At 21.9% G+C, this 19143-nt stretch overlaps 1 long non-coding RNA gene across 4 annotated transcripts in view; it reads right to left on the bottom strand.

Moving 5' to 3' along the window:
- The window catches only part of LOC108004215 (uncharacterized), a 132461-nt gene that overhangs the window by 95817 nt on the left and 17501 nt on the right, over positions 1-19143 (bottom strand). For all 4 annotated transcript variants that reach the window (XR_009832976.1, XR_009832978.1, XR_009832979.1 and 1 more), the window contains exon 5: positions 8828-9095. This is a non-coding gene — a long non-coding RNA (uncharacterized LOC108004215). The remainder of the gene's footprint in view (positions 1-8827; positions 9096-19143) is intronic.

Raw genomic sequence — 19143 nt, forward strand, 5'->3', positions numbered from 1 at the left:
ATTTAATAGAAAATTCGTTCTCTTTTCGATTGATAGACTGAAAAATCAATTGTCTCATATTTCAGTTCAGTATCGTAATAGCGATTTTAATCATCACAGTTCGCAGGATTCGAAATATATGATATGTAAAAAAAAATTTTTTTTTAACAATTTAAAATATTTACAATTAATTCCTCCACAGAATTATAAATAAATTTATTTATTATATTATATTGTGGCGTAATTTATTCAACTATGTTGTATTTATATAAGATTATAAATAAGTGGACAAGTTATAATTATTACGATAATATTAGATTTAATATAAATAATTATTTTCTCTTAATTGCAAATTATTATATATCAATTCTTTTTATTATTTTATTATTTCATCAATGGTTTGAGAAACAAGGATTTTTATAGTAAATTCATCTTAGATCTTGGCGAATTGGCCTAATAATATTTTCCTTTATTCCTACTATCTTGAAAATCAGATAAAAATTCTTAAACTTTTCGAAACTATTTTAGATGCGAAATTTCTAATAATAATTTAAAAATTTAAATAACTTAATTTAAAAATTTAAATAATTTGTAACATTTTTTGCATAAGTAATATATCTGAGATGTTGAAATTGAATCAATTTAATACTTGCAAAATAATGTCAAATGTAATTTTTTACTTTGGTAATAGAAAATAATCTTCAACTTCCAAATATATCCAAAATATTTGTTAATTGGTCATAGATTAAAAATAAAAAAAAAAAGTGCTGGGAAAAATAAGAAAATATGTAAATTAATTAATTTAAGCTTTTCAAGTTTTTGGATAAAGATTATAATAAATGAAAAAAATAAAATGTGTTAAAATTTTTCTGTTAAATTAAATAGAAATGAAATTGAAATTACATATATTACATAATTTATATCGAAAATTATAAAATCTATGTACACAATTCTATTAATTAAAAAAAAATCTAAATAAACAATAAAAAATATAGAATTAATTGGAAATATTTTCATATCCTGATATTTGTTTTATATAGTCGTGTAAATGGACGAAACTTGCTTTTTTAATTTTCATTTTTATTTAATAAAATAAATAATTACTTTTTATACTGATTTCTGCAATAATTCTGAGATTTAACAATATGTGACATATTTCGATATAATTACATATTTCATTATTACATTATTACATTATTACAGTTTTCTTTTTAATCTTAAATTTTTGAAAAAGATATTATAAAATTTTTAAGGAAAAAAACACGCATAAACAATATTTAAATATTTTTTAAAATTATAAAATTATTAACATGTAAAATATCGATTATATTTTCTATAAAATTCACTGGAATGGAAATTATTCTGTTTTTCTGCTATTGAAGTATATTTTTTAATATATAATATAAATATTTTAAATCTTTAACTTTATTATATTTACTAGAAATTTGTATAAAAAAATTTATGAATAGAAAATTTATCTTTTTTTCCTCAATTTATCAAATTATCAATCCATAATCAAATGACAAAACTGTAAAGTTATATACTTAAAACTTGTAAATTGTAAAAAATTACAGTAAAAAAATCATCTCAAAAAATGTTTTCTTTTAATGAATATAAAATAAATATGTATCATATTTATGCAAAAACTATGATATATTTTTTTGTAAAAAACATTTTAATATTAATAAAAATGATCATACTTTGTCATTTGATCAAAAAAATCTGTATATACACACTTCTTTTTTTATATAATGAATAGATAATATACACATAATAAATATTTTATAATTATTTAATAAATCTTAATCTTAATTTAAAAAACAATATTTCACAATTTCATGTGAAATATAATAATTAATATAACAATTAACATATGATAAAAAGATATGAATAATATATTACAATATTATTAAAATATAAATTTGCACTTTACTTTATAAATCTCATGATCAATGAAAGATAAATGTAAACAATTTCTTAATGATTTAAAATTTTGTACCATTAAAAATAAATTCTAAAAACATTAGGTATTATTTATTTTTATGTTAGTAATCCAATTATTATCACTATTATTATTATAACATATTACATAAAAACTTATTGACATCAATTTTGCATTTAATTTCAAAAAAAGTTCCAATATCTTGGGATTGTTTAGCTTGAAGTTTTCTTCTATCTTCGTACTGATTTCATAATTGTTTCGAATTTTGAAGTCTTGATAAAGCACAAAATCACAATAAAATATAAAATCAAAATTATGAAATCTTCACAAAATTGATAAGTGACAATATTCATCCTGTAGTCTAAATGATCACATAATAAGTCACATAACACATATATTGATATTAGTTGATTATTACAATTTATTTATGTAGATGCATTTGATTAGACTTGATTATGATTATTACAGCAACACATTAAAGCTACTTGATTTATACTTGTTAAATTTTATTTTTACTATATAATCACAACTTGATGGTATTTAAAAATATTATCTTTCCATTTCTTGAATAACATTAACTGTAGAAACAAACAAAGTTGTGAAATTTTTTATTTAAATTTTTTATCAAATTTATTTAATTTTTTATTAAAACAAAGTTTGTTCAGAGTTTTAATGATGTTTATGAAGATTATTATTCAACACTTTTCAATTAAATATTATTGGTCTCACAACAGATGAAAACAATTTTCATATATCAAATTTTCACATATCTGCCTAACAATCTTCTTATTGATCCAAATATTTTTTTAATAATTGATGATCTACTATTAATCAGTATTACCAATCAATGTTTATCTGCAGAGTTAAAGATACTAATCATTGCGATTAGTTTAAAAATCAATAAACTAATTACATCATATAAACGTTAATCGTTCGACAATATTATAAAGTCAACAATACTAGTTACAAGTACTTTTATTTTTTCATAATTTGCATCAGATTGAAATAATTTTGTATGATATATTAATGAGTTGCTGCTTAAACAATTCATTCTTCATGAATTATTATATTGTCAAATTCATCAATAAAGAAAAACATATCTGATATATTTGGGGCAAGTCTACAATTTGATCAATAAATGAATAGTGAAATAATAAATTATTCAATTATTGTAGTAGTTACTGATTGATGCAAATATTAAATAAGGTACCATCATTTCATATAGTATAAAATACTTTTATTGTAGCTGAACATGCAACAATTATCTTAATGTCCAATCAAAAGATTTAAATATTATAAACCTTTATTACTAAAAATTTGAGAATAGTCCAAACTTATCATCTCTGATTTGTTGATAGTATAGGTGTCATTTACCATGACCAATTTAAATCTCGTCATAAGAAGATATTATAAATTTCTGATACCTGAATAGTTATGAGCACATTTCTTTGAATGTATAGTATTGCCCACTATTTATTTATTATTTATAATGCAATTGAATACAATCTTGTATACAATCTTTTATATATATATATATATGTATTAATCTGTTTTTTCAATTTTATATTTTGCGGACAGATATTTTTAAACATGTCAAAAGATTATTCTTCTCAACATTATTTCATTACGTGGATTTATATCGATTATCCTTTTTATTACCGACTGTGATCACGGATGGTACTTCAGTATGATGAAAATCATCGATGAAAATCAACCTGCACAGGACCAAACAAAAGCCAGGAGCCCTAGTTCCTCGTTGATTAAACGAACCATTTCTCCAACAGAAATAAATCCAACTTGTTCTATGACACTTGAAGTTTTTTTCAGAACACATAACATGTGATAAATGTCACATAACAAAACACATTGCATGTTTTCATTCACAAGAAAAATATGAAGCCAAATATTATGTAAGGCAAAATCGACATGATATATCATCCTCAGAAGCGACAATGTGGCCAACATCAGTTGTCTTCGACTTTTATATATGATATATATTATCAGTGAGCACATAAAGTTGTCACACAATTATTAAACCAATTATATTGGTAATAATTTTATATAGGAATTTGATAAGAAGATTTCGCGGCCTAGTAATAGAATTCCATCTTCAGGTTAAAAGAAGATAAATAATGATTCAATTCACTGTTCATATTTAGGAGTTGTGGAGTATACTTCTTAGTATATTTATAAAAGTGATGCATTCGTTTTCTCACTAAAAACTATGAAGTAGATTGAACAGGCTTAATATTAATTTTGATATTAGAGTCATTTGACACATATTTTTACTTCTTGTTTAGTAATGTTTAATAAATGTTGCACATTTTACAAATATAATTATATCTTTAGTTTTTAATATTGAATTGATCCAAGCTATATCTACTTATAACATAAATTGTTGTACTTAGTATGTATATATATAATATAAATAATATAATAATATATAATTTATTATATATATTAATATATTAATATATTAATATTTTATAATATTAATATTATATAATATAATATAATATAATATAATATATTCTTATATAATTATATTTATATATATAAGTTATATAAGAAATTATAAACAAATCTTACAAGAGGCTCAAACTTTATACTATAATATTTATTCGTATTATTTGTTTGAATATTGTTCATTTGCTGCAATAATATTATTAATATAAAATTAAAAAATTGCAATTTCTTTGATTATTAATATAAAATTAATTCTTTTTTTCTATTTTTTACTAATAAAATTTCTTGAATTTTCATTCTGAAATATGTGTGTTATATGAAGAATTAAAAACATTCAGACATTTTCTTAAAAATGATTTTTGTTTGTTGATTTTATTTTTTATTTTTTTTATTTTATTTTTTATTTTTGCAGTATATGAGCGATATAATTGGAAATCATTCTTTCTAGTTATTTTCTAGAATCATACCAAAACATTACATTATAAATTTATATATATATATATATATATATATATATATATATATATATATATATATATATATAAATTTCTCCAAATACTTGAATTTTCAATTCTTTTCTGCTTCTCGTTGCTTCGGTTGTTTTTTCTTATAATTGTTATAAAATTAAATGCAGTTCGAATTTTATATTCTTTGCACGTGATTCGGAGAAATTTTGGTTTATAATTAACGAATATTATATAATCTTATTTATATCACATTTTCGGCCAATATGCATACCTATGATTATATTAACTTCATTAAAAATAATCAATAACACTTGTATTTTCCAACACTTTGATATAACAGTATAAGTCAATAATAAAATAAGAGAATAATAGAATATAATTTTGCTTCATAAGCAATTATTTTATAACTTTTATATATAATAAACAACTCGTTATCTTTTCTTCTTTTTTTTAAAATCATAGAGTGAAATATCTAAAAACAAGTGATGGCACATGACATTCTATTCTTTTTCGAAAAATAATATTGTTTACAAATGAATAATTTGTTATTATTTTAAACTACTTATTCCGTTCGAACACAAAATCGAGGCAAATATATTGTCGTTTTAAGCAATTTTAATTTTCGAGTTGTTTATTTCGAAACAAAACTATATTTCGTTATAACAATATTATGAATTTTGAAAAAATATTTCTCGAGTCAGAACTAGATATCTATTATCATTTTATCGTCAACAATTGTGCAGAAATAAGTATAATTTAAAAAAAAAACAATTTTATATCCGTTATTTATAAATAAATTATCAAAATATATCAAAATATATAAATATTTCATAGAATATTACAAAATTAGGAATAATAATTAAAGAATTATGAATAAAATAATTGAATTATGTACATATACGAGTAACATTTATTTGATTAAAAGTTTGATATTTTTTAATTTAAGTATATAAAAGACGTTTTTTATTTATTAAGTCTTATTCTTATACTCATTTCACTATATCTGTAAGATAATTTATGAACACACATATAATATTTGCATAAAAATTTAAGTAAATAAAATAAAATGCCTAAATTTTGTCTTCCTATCTAAATTTAAATAATGATTAGTTGTTGCTGCAAAACACATCATTTTTTTTTTTTCGTTGATAGAATGATATAAATTATATTTTTTTTCTTGTATTCATTTACATTTTATTTCAGAAATAATATATAATATGCATTAAAGTCACGATCTTGACTTGTTCATCATTTTCTATATATATTATATTCGAATTTAATATCATTGTTGCAAATATTTTAAATGTGATCTTTTTCTAATATTTAAAAGTGCCATATTCATCCAGATGTATATGTAATATCTTATCACATTCATTCACCTTATTCATAAAATTGTTGTAAGTATCAATGATAATTGGATTTATTTTTATCTGTGTTTGTTGCATAATTTTTAATAATTTATATTTTTTTCGTTAATCTTAATAATAATTAACAAAACGAATTTCTTGGATCTTTTTTTCCACAAGATAAGTATATAAAATAATTTATTATTCTGCAAGTATAATTTCATCTATATATAATTGTTTGTTATTTAGTTGTTATCATTTAGATCATTTTTATTTATTTATATTTTTTTTCTGAGTATAAAACTTGATTAAAGCTTGTAAAAAAGTTATCAATAGATATATAATATCCTTTAATTATATTAATTAATTATTTTGCCGTGATAAGTTTATAACAATATTAATAATATTATAATCAAATTTCTCTCATTTAATTTTATTATTAATCTTTAATTTCACATCTCGATAACAATAAAAATTTATGCAGTATTTTAATGTTGCATCGCAGAGCATCCAAAACTTTATATTTCATTTATATTTCTTAATTTTTGTTGTTCTTTCTATAATGCTTGAAAGAATTAAAAAATTCTCAATAAACAATTCTTTATAAAATATAATTTTAAAAAATATTTATTTATTGGCTCAATAATAAGATTTGTAGAAACATCCATGAAAGACATTTTTTATTATTTATCAAATAATAAATCTATTTTTTAAATATTTTCAAACCACGATATATTTTGTAAATTCACGGAATCAATATATACATTGTTGGTCTTTTAATTATAATCAGTTTTAATAAAACTGTCAGAAAAGACAACTTTTATCAATGACAATTTTTCACTTTAAAATGTTTATATTAGATAAACATTATATATTAATATATTAATAATTCTTATGTATGTTTGTTCTTTATTTCAATTTTTACAATCATTATTCAAAAAAAGATGTAAAAAAAGATTGAAATATTTGTTATCACAAAATAAAATACACGTAGACTAACTTTTCTACGAATTCAAATGAATTCTTTTCATCATAATATTCATCTTCTGAAATTTTTCCAAATATTTTAAGATACAAAGTAAATTATAAATCTAAGAATTATTGGTATTAAAGATGTCGAAAACATTTGTCTTTTTTATTTTAATAACAGGAAGTTAGCTTATTGTTCTGAGAAAAAATTTTTGATTCGAAAAGAATAATACAAGATAGTAGAAAAATGTGTTTCTGCCTCAAAACACGAAAAATTCGAAATAAAATCGTTAAGTGAAAACGAAAAAAACTTTATCTCTTTATCTCTCAATGGATTATAAGGATTCTGAAAATCAAGATATGAATTGTTTTTTATGTAATAAATTTTCAAATGATGCAAAGAAAAAAGTGAATTAATTATCGGATGCAAATAATGTCATTAGTTGAGCACTGATACATCTACATTGCAAATTAAAAAATTTTTGCGTAATAAATTAATAAAATAAATAGATATTAGAGAAAAATCAAGATTATATTATATCTTGAATTCGTTGAATTCGTAAATCTCGAAAGAATTTGTAAAGAATTCTTAAAGTAATGAATCTTTTCATATTTCTCTAAAAAAATTTTATAAACTTTATCACATCTCAAACTCGAACGAACTTTTTCAAATCTTGAATTCATATAATTAAATTTTTGAATATTTAGTGAAATCATACGTAAATTGCTATTTAATTATGAACTTTGCATTTAAATCTTATATTTAAAACATTAACAAAACATTAATAAATATATAATTAATCACTTTTATTATTAACATAGCTCTACAAATAGATTAGAGCTAACATGTTAATTTTTCGATCGGAATATTACCAGGAATTTTAGTTCATTGTGTGTTGTGAAACTTATTATGTTAATTAAAATACAATAACAAATAAAATTTCTATAATTGTTATATATAATAAGTAAAATAAAATATATGTATCAATCTATTTTATATCCTACTAGACACTCAACTTTCAAAAAATGTTTATCTTCTGTTGGATTGCATGTTTAGAATATCTTCATGAAAGAGACAAAGAACAACAGTCACATGATTTGACTATATAACTCTCTTATAAATTAATCTTTTTTTATACTAAGGGCGCTTTGAAATCTCTCATTAGAAAACATACAAATCCGCATTAACTCGTTTTAAATCATATTTTGACGTATATGATAGAAATTGAAATGTTTTTGCACTCAAATACGTTTAATCAATACATTTGAATTATTTACACTATACAAAATAACAAAGTACTAACGAATGTAAAAAAATTTATTATTTGAACTTTTCTTTTAAGAAAATGCATTGTGCTAGAGCAGCACACAATCTTTTGATATTTCAGAAAGTAATTAATTTCAAAAACCAATATGGAATATGAGAGAAAAATATCGCAAAGCATTATCGATGACCAAAATAAAAGTTAAATAAAACTGGACAATATCGGTAATTCAGAAATTCGTCCAAAGCAAGCCATAACAGGGAATCTGATTCTCGAAATTACAGAGAGAACAAAGCAAATGCGTTTGTCAATCTTGCTTGCTTTTAAGAGGCGTTAATAAGATCGATATCTCGTTAAAATGGAAATGATTAAATTCAAAAATTCAGTTCTTACCTTCTCAATGAAGCATCTTTTAGGTGATATCTCCAATACTTCAGAAAGGTACTGACGATAGAGAATTTTCAAATGGATTGGATTTCGATGAGAACTTTGACGACTCGGTTATTTCAGTATTATTATTACCTCTTGAACTTAGGCACGTGAGATAACATTCTGGAAGTAGACTGAAGTGCCGCATATTAGCGGCGATGACTTCGATCACTTTGCAGAAGAGTGCAGCACCTCCTCGCGCACTATCCATTCTGCGCGAAAATGAGAAAATCTGCGAATCAGTTAGCGAATTAACTTTTTATCCCACAGGAGAAAAAATAAGAATAGGATCGAATTAAATTTATTTTTCTATTGCATGCGCCAAATATGCAATCTGATGATGTAGTACTACAAAAGATTTGAGATTTTCAGCGAATTTTTCAAATTTCGTCAAATTTTCATTAAAAAATTGGTATATATCATACGTTTAGATAAACAAATAATACTCTGCAGAAAGCCAAAAAATATACTATTAATCATTGCGAAAGTATAATACTTTGATGTCATATTATCTTCTATTTATAATTTTATAATTCTATATCTACAAATACACGTGGATGATGTTAATATTTTAAAACATTGTTTGCTTTATTATCTGTCTTTTTTCTACATAACCTTATAGATACGTAAACTTATTAATATTTTTTTCTTTAATAATAAGTTGTGCTTTATATTTTTTACATATTATAAATAAATACATATTATGTTATTTTGAATGTGAGTTAAATTAAATTATTCTAATGTTTATGTATGTAATTGTCCATTGTTTAAGCTAAGAAGATATATATCGTTATAATGCATGTCCAGATTAAAAAAAATTCAAAACATGATACTATCGACGTTAGAGAAAACTGGAATAATAATTTTATATCATTTCTATAAAGCATGAAACTGTAGAAACGACTGAGCAAGGCGAAAGTCAATTTTAATCCTATTTTGAGGTCAAAATGTATTATTGAATACAAAATGATTTGATTTAATTATCAAAATCAAATGTTATATTTATTATTTATATTGATTTGATGATTTTTAAGTTGTATATTCTATATAAAGAAATAATTATATATATATAAATAGAATTATGCTTAATATAAAATAAAATTAAAATTGAATGCATGACATAGAAATTATTTTCCGAATATTCATATAATACTATCAAAGTAAAAATTATTAAGAGTTTATAAATTTTGTATATAAAAAACAATAATATAAGATTGTAAAAAATATCAGATCATATGTACTAAATCGTATATGTAATATCACTTCGAAAGATACCATACGATTGAAAATTATTAATAATTCAAGAAATCATCACGTTATTATGTAACCAAAGATAAAAGATTGTTTTATTTTTATCAACATCAGAATATAAAAGAAAATGAATATTTAAAGAAAAAGAATGATCTTAAATTATGCATTTATTTTATAACGGAACAAAAAGAAACATGGCGTCGTGTGCAATATTAATTATATATATATTAAACACATTTCTGGATTATGATTCTGGAGATCAAAATTTCAACGTTATTCCCTCGACTTTGAACATTATTTTATTTAAACATTAAGGACTGTGAATCAAAAATCAATAATTCATAAAATTGTACCGATTCAATTGCTTCAAACTATAAATATAATTCAGTGCCGAAGATTGATTAAATATATTATTGCAAAATGCATTCTCATTCCAATCATCTAAAAAGGAAGTATATATTTAATAAGATGATGAGTTTCTCATTCATCTTGTTAACAATTCCAGATTAAGCATGATCAATATATAGGAAATCGAATGCAGATCATTGGTTTAAAATTAAATCATATCTATATCCTTGCTGAAATTATAGTAAAAATATAACAACGAACAGTGTTATAATGAGCCATTGAATCAATCAATGGAAATAACGTAGATATTCAAGCATTTCTCAGAATGAATCAAACAAAAATTTTCTATAATCAGATGCTCAATGTTTTATAGTCAATGAATATTGTTTGGACGATGATTGTCATCTCTAACGACAGTTGTCATTTTAATATAACGTTATATAATGTGTGGCCACTTTAAGGCAGTCAAATAATTTATATTGTGACATCTAGAGACATCATTTTCGCTTTTCTTTTTTTTTTTATAAAATAATCGATCTCTTATTTTATTGATCTAGCAAATCAATTTTCAATTATTTTAGTATATTATTAATTTATATACATTTCATCGAAATGAAATCACACAAAAATATAAACAACAATTAAATATATTAATTATCTTTAATCTTATTCAGTGGATAAAACAGTCAATATCTTTTTATAATAAGCTAGTGCATTCAATAATTTAAATCACCAGCCTTAAACAAACATTCATGTTATATGAAAAAGAAGCTCAGCTTTTAACGATGAATAAAGACAAATTTGCATCGCTATTATTTTCATTTTTGTTTTTTTTTTATTTATTTATCCATATGTATTTTTTATATTGTATCTTTGTTGTATATTTAGATTTCATATCTATTATATATATTTACAAAATAAATTAATATTCTATGGCAATTATTATTATACCTTTATCAAAATTTCTAATTCTAACTTTTTTCTTTTACAATTCTTTTAAGTTATTGTTTTTCTCAATTTTTTGGCGACTAAATATGAAGGAATTTAAGTTTTCATATTTTTCTTCTTCCAGTTTCTTTGTTTCACTTTTTATTTATCTATTTTTCGTTCTTAAATAATATAAATATAATATAAAACAATAAAATTTTCCATAATGCCAGCTATCTTACTATCCGAATATGTTTAAACTTTGGAAAATTTATATTATCATCGATTTTCGTATTTGTTTGTCAAATTGTTATCGTTGTTATTAATTTAATTTATTGAAATATTATTATTAAATTATTATTGAATTTATCATGTCATGATTTAATATGTCATAACAATCAAATATTGCCTATAAAAAGTATACAAAAAACAAAATATATCAAATGTTGCTTAAGAAAAAATAAATCATTTTAAATATTTATCAAACATAATTAAAAAATAATTCTAAAATATCTAAGAAATATACAATAAAAGCAGCTGTACATATTGCAGAAATTTCTTAAAAAATTATATTACTCGTTATTAAAATTAATAAAAGCATTATTTAATTTTATGTAATAATGTATGATATTTGTAATTATTTATTAATTATAAAATATTAATTTGTGTTTTAAATCTATTTATAGAATATACAAAGAATACAATGAAAAGAGGATTCTTATTGCTAAAAAGAATAAAATCTCAAAAAAAAAAAAAATTTAATAAAATAGATAATTTTGGTAAAAACAATTTTAATAAGATTGATAATTCCTCAATTCTTTCATTAGAATGAATTCTAACAATTAAGAAAATTTTAAAATTAATAATATTTTATTTAATTTAAAAAAGAACAATATTTTATATATTATATATTAATAAATTTTAAATGTGAAAGAAACGAATATAATAATTTTTTAAATAATAAAAAAAATAACATATCAGCGAAATTATTCAAGAAAATTAAAATAATTTAGCAAAACTAAGCACCAAATATATAATTTGAATGAAACATGGATTAATACCGGATGTACATAAATTTTTTAAAAAAAAATGTTAATATAACATTAACATATTATTTTTATAATGCATTTTTAATAGAATAATTACAAGATTAAAAAACTCTGGATAAATAATATCTCATTATAACATATTGAAAATGATAACGGTTTTATTGAAAAGTTTATAAGTTTTTAATAAAAAAATAAATAAATCGAAAAGAATGATTTCAACATTTGAAAATATTCAAAAAATTACAAATAAATTTTGTAAAAAAATTCATAGACAATGTTTTCCTATCATTCGCTAACAGCTTCAGAAAATTTTAAATAATACTTGAAAAAAAGTACAAAATTGATTGTAATTTAAAAATATTTTTTTCAGTAATGATACATGTCAAAAATATTAAAATATTAAATATAATAAAATATTATAAAATATAATTATAAAAATATAAATATTAAAATATTATAAGATATTGTAAAACAACTGAACATTATTTAGCAAGATGAAATAGTAAATCAAAAAATATAACAATTCTTTAATTTCCATCTTATCGTTATAAATTAAGTCCAATCAAAATGATATGAATTCAAATAAAAAATTACATCATGATAAACAATATTATAAAAATATGCCGAAATGAAAAATTTATTTTATGAAAAATCATAAAGAAAAATTGATAAAATTGCACATAATATATAAAATTTACGTGAAGCTAAATTTTGACAAGTACATAATCTTTACTAGAATTTTTTACTATAAATATAAGAACGATAATAGTTTAGAGATTTCTGAACTTATTAAGATAAAGAAATTTTCGCTTAATGAAAAGAAAAATTTTCATAATATTTCATAATATATAAGACAAATATTTTAAAAAAATATTTAAATATATATTTTCTCAAGTTCTATGTCCGAATATTTCTAACACATCCCAAAATATAATCAATGAAATAAAAATTGTAGTTATAATGGAAACAGATGGATCTATATAATATTCCAAGATATCGCAGAGTCTACTGCTTATATAAAAAAGAATATTATGTTAAATAATGCTTTCCATTTGTTAACAAATATAAAAACATACAAATATACAAATATACAACTGATACAAATATAAAAACAAAATATGAAAAATTATATTTTGAAGATACATTAAGAAAAGATTGGATAATTTCAATCGCTCAATTGCATAATTATAATAATTCTGAATGTTCAGAGAATATATCAATATCATTGAAAATTTCTACTTATTTATAGTCAAAAAAATGGGAAGTTTCCTTCTTTTCAAACACAATGTCCAGAAATCAATTTGTTAAAAATTCTTAGATTTATATTCTTTGACAAAAAACATAACAATTTGAAATCATTATAAACTGTATGAAAATATTTCAATAGGTAAATTAAATAGATAAATATTGTTTCCAATGAAAGTTCGATTTATCCAAAATATATCAAATAATTAAACATAATATTACATAAATTTAATCATTCGTCTATTAGTAATGAATCATATTCATGAGACAGAAATATAATTACAGATTTTTTAATATTTCATTTGCTAAAAAATAATAAGTTGGAATCGAATATTGCATCGAATCTGTTAAAATTTATTATATAAAAAGTTCCACGATAAGTTTAATATAATATTAAGCATTTAACACTATTATTGAATGGTAAATGCGTGGTTATTAAGCAGCGATTAGTGAGAAAAAAATATCTTTGTGAATGCATACTATTTTAATTTTTGATTTTGTTGTAGTAGCAAAGACATATCCACAATATATATGCATATATATTATCAGCAAAAACAATTGATGCATTTAAAAAATACTGATCTTCATATGGTTTTGAAAAAATGAAGATAACAAATTTTTCTTCATTTAATGACTACATAAAAAATGAGAATAAAAAAGTCTCTTTATATTTTTGTCTTATCATTTATCATACAGTAATGATATTAAACAGTATTTATCATGGAATATACACATATTCAATAAAATAATGTTAAATATAATAACTAAATTTTGCATATAATTAAAAATTCTGTACGATCTATTTACGTTGCATTTAAATCGATCGCTTGTATAAAGTTTCCAATATTTTCTCGCTTACGTTTCTGATAATTTCGTTTCTTTAGATGAACTTTTTGCGTTTCTTTAGAATAATAAATAAGATAATAAATATTTAAAATCATGATTCATCACGAGAAAACTTCAGCTCGACTTCCAATCGATATCAATTCTATCGAGATTAATTTGTTTTGCATTCTCAAATAATTATCTTGTCAAAAAAAGAATATTTTATAAGAAAAATTGCGCAAAAGGAAAGGTTTCGAAGTGATATGTATTATAAACACCTTAAGTACAAGAACATTTTGTTCATTGATAAAAAGAACTGAAAAGCCCAGAAAAATATTTGAAAAAGAAGACCAATATATGACATAATGCAATAGTTATGATAAAAGAAAAAAAAAGACAATAAATCCACGATAGGATTAAATAAGATTAAATAGAATCTAATTGCATATAATGCGATAAAGCTTTAATTATGAATATAAATAAAAAAAAAGACATTTAGACAAGTAAAAATCTCAGAAGTAATAACAGAAATAAATAAAATTAAATACAGATTTTGGTAAAAAAAAACTATAAAGAGACGACTCGCAGAAGAATTTCGTAAGTTTATTATCATATATGAAAAAATCATTATTAAGAAAATATAATAAAAAGATTTGGGTTAAAAAAATATAAAAGTTGGATAACAAAAAGAATAAGTAAAAATTTGAAATTTTTTAAATTATTTTGATTTGTTTTTGTTTTTAAAATTGTTTTTGAAATTTCAGATCCAAATGATTTATCACATAAGAAATTAAATGAAAATTATGTAACGTTGAGCATAGAGAATAATCTGTCACGAAGTTAATAATCAGGATTAATAATCAAATGGAAAGTTCATAAAAAATAAATGAAAAATAAAATTCTTATACCATATATGGTATATATATGGTATAAGAAAAAAAAATATTTAAATATCCTTCTCGATCATGCCATTTTCTTCCGGATATTGTACAATTAGCAATAATTTTACATGAAGCCATTTAAATAGAGAAATCAGAAAAAAATATTCAAAATCGAAAAACCATCTATCCCATATAAACAGAGAAGAATATTTAAACATTCTTCTCAATCGTTCCATTTTCTTCCGGATATTATACGATTAATAACAATTTTACATGTTATTTAGACAGAGAAGTCAAAAAAAAATGTTCAAAATCAAAAAGCTGTCTATGAGATATTTTAGAAATTTAACTTACTAAAAAAAGCATTTTAAATTTATCTAAAAAGAATTATTTAAAGTGAAGAGAAAGTAAGAAGAGAATAGTAAAAGAATAGTAAGAAAAGAAATATTCTCTTGAATCAATCACTTTAGAAAACTACAGACTAAAGAGAAAAGAATTAAATCAAGAAATTTTTGTTGCCAGAGTGAATTGAATTGAAATAGAAATGGAATTTTCCTTACTTTAAGTAGAAATCTCTGAAAAATAATCAATAAGACATCAATAATCAAAGGAAATTCGCTATAAACTTGGAGAATCAAAACTATAAATTTAAATACAAAGACAAATAAAATAAAAATAGTATCTACTCTTTAATCATAAGTAACAAAATAGCCTTAATGATCATCAAAATTAAAAAAGTAAAAATTCAGCAAGATTGGATCTTATTTCTTCAAAGATAATAAAAAATTTTTTTCTATAAAAACATATGATTTCATTTGATTATTCAACTAAAAATTGAAATATAAGTCGATATCTTATCGGTTTAAAAAATAGCAAGTAAAAAATAGCAACAATTTTTTTAAAGAAGATTTTTAAAAATGGTAGAAACATAGAAACAATTTGCTCCTTTCTACTTATAAATATATTATTTAATATCAATATAATTTCACATTATCAAATAATTAATTCAAAACGAAATAAACCTTTATTTCTTTCATATAATTGATTTTAGCATAGATAACAATATAATTATATAATACGATCGCAAAGTAAATGTATTTTCGAACATCTACTTTTAATATAAAAATATCATTAATTCGCTACGATGGAGCGTCTTAAAAACCGTAAATAGAAATCTTCAAAGACTTGAAAATCTATACTGGAACTTTTTGTTATGAAATATATCTATGACGATATTCTCTTTGAAATGGATAGAACGATAGAAGTTGATTCTATCTCTCCTAAATTATGAGCTAGAACATAGATATTTGAATCTCATCTTAAATAAAAAATAGGAATAATTTAATTATATATCTATAGTATAGTATGGTATATTAAAAAAATGAATAGATTTTAGTTGCATAGAACAAAACTGATAATAAATAAAAACTGACAATCATTAATTGATAAATAGAATAAAATAATTGCACATATTGCAAACAATTAAACAAACAAGCTTTCGGATATGAAGAAATTCGGAAAAATTATTGATTCCAATATCATTTTCTTTTTCTAATAATAATTTTAAAAGAACAATTTTTTCAAATTTTCTGAATGTTTCACTTATACAGTATCTAGTATCTAGTATCTCAAACAGCTCAAATATTTTAAAAAATATGAAGAATATGAAAAAATGTTTCACAAAAGTTGTTAAAAAAATATATTATAATATTAATAATTTTTTTTTGTAGATCATATGAAGATAAATTTTAATTTTTCAAATTGATTAATTTTTATTATATTGGTATATTTATTATAATTGGTGCAATTTATTTTGTTCTGAAGTATTTATGTCGAATAATCTTTAGTTTAGAAAATATTGTAATTTAAAGTTTAAAAATTTATCATATAAAGATAAGGAATACGAAAAGTAATCACCATTTATCTTTTACTATTTACCATTTACCTTTTTTTACCTTTCATGTGGTAAATTATATGAAATTCAAATTATAATATATTTTAAACTAAAAATTTTCAATATAAATAACTTAATTTTTTTGTAGCAAATAATGAATTTCATTGATTAATAAACAATTTTATTGATTAGAAATAATAATAATAAAATTATATAATTCCATTTTTAAAAATTAAAGATTTTCATTAATCTATTATAATATTGCACAATATATCTCTTTATACCAAACAACTTTTGGAAAATAAAAAAATACTTAAGGAAAATAAATAAATTTCTGGAATCGTTCATATTTTTGATTTTTGAACGAATCACAATAAATGATGTAGAAAATTCCAATAACAATCTTGAAACAAAAATTTTAAAAACTAATCGGTTAAATTGCCCTCAGAGATTGGAATTTGGTGAATCCAGGATACCGTAAACCGTGGTCATGTTTCGCAGGAACATTAAAAAATTTTTAATTTTCAAAGTACACCACGCGGCGAAGAGAGTAAATTCTAATTGAAGATTATCGAATGGATCGATGAATTTCGGGAATACCAGTCTCTATTTCTTTTCTCCAGTGTGTTCAATCTTCTCCGGGTATGGCGGATTATAAAACCAAATCCAAATATTGATGAATCGAGGAGGGAGAGAAAGAAAAGAAAATGATCCGAATAAAACCAAATTTGGCAGGCAAAATACGCTTCATTGCACGTCGCTATGTCAATTTCGAATATTTTAGCTCAAGAAAAGGAATAAAAGAGAATCATAAGAATTACTTCTATTTGACAAGAAAACATCTGATTTTGGCACATTAGTCTCCTCTATCAGATCATTGAATCGGAATTCAAAGAAGAGAGCTCCATAAAAAGACATCCTATAACTTCTATAATTATTTTGGCTCAAACCAAGGGACATCTTATATGAAAGTCGGATGAAAAAAGAATCTTAGAGAAAAAATGTAAGATGAAGACTTGGCATCATCATCTAGGTCAAGCAATCTATTTGATGAGAGAGAAGGAACGCACGAACTGCATCACAAGTTAATGCCAAATTATTAGGAATAACAATATTAAAAAATGTGAAGGAGATAGAGATAGTGGACTCCATCTCCAAAAGACTTATGTGGTTGTAAATTTTATGCATGGCAACTCTGTATCTACAGATAGAGCAGTAACAACGCATCACTTTAACAAGATCACAGATTGAGAGATACTGAATCCACAGCTCAGCTTCTAAATTAGAAACTTTTAAAATGGTGCTGCTGTCCAGAGTATCAACTTAAAATAAAAATTGCCATGCGGACATTGATCGATATTCTAAACGAGGAATTGTTCAGCAGAAATGGGAGAGATTCATTATCAAAGAAATTAACGAGGATTTCAAATATGAACATATCCACGAATATCTCAAGATTTGAAAAATCGACAGATGGACGAGCATAGAAAAGGAAAATCACGTGAATAATAAGAACTCCAGATCTAAGAAAATCAATAGGTGATTTTCAATCAATGATTAAGCTTCAAATGCATGAAATGCTTCGATCGAAAGATTAAAAAAATGAAAGAAACGATTACAAAAAAAGAAAAATGTCTAAAAAATCATCTCGAAGATACATACTGAAAAGATCGAGGAACAAAACAAAGGAATGGAAAAGAAAAAATTGATGCTAAAATAACAGTTAGCAATAGAAAAGAAAAAAATGCGAATAACGCGCATTTCATACGCGTAACACAATCTCTTACCAAGATCAAGGTCAAAATCAAAATCAAGATAAACATAGGAGAGACTGAAGCCATAATATAATGAATATTAAAT

This window comes from Apis cerana, linkage group LG16 (genome assembly GCF_029169275.1).
Source record: "Apis cerana isolate GH-2021 linkage group LG16, AcerK_1.0, whole genome shotgun sequence".
In the NCBI taxonomy this organism is placed as follows: domain Eukaryota; kingdom Metazoa; phylum Arthropoda; class Insecta; order Hymenoptera; family Apidae; genus Apis; species Apis cerana.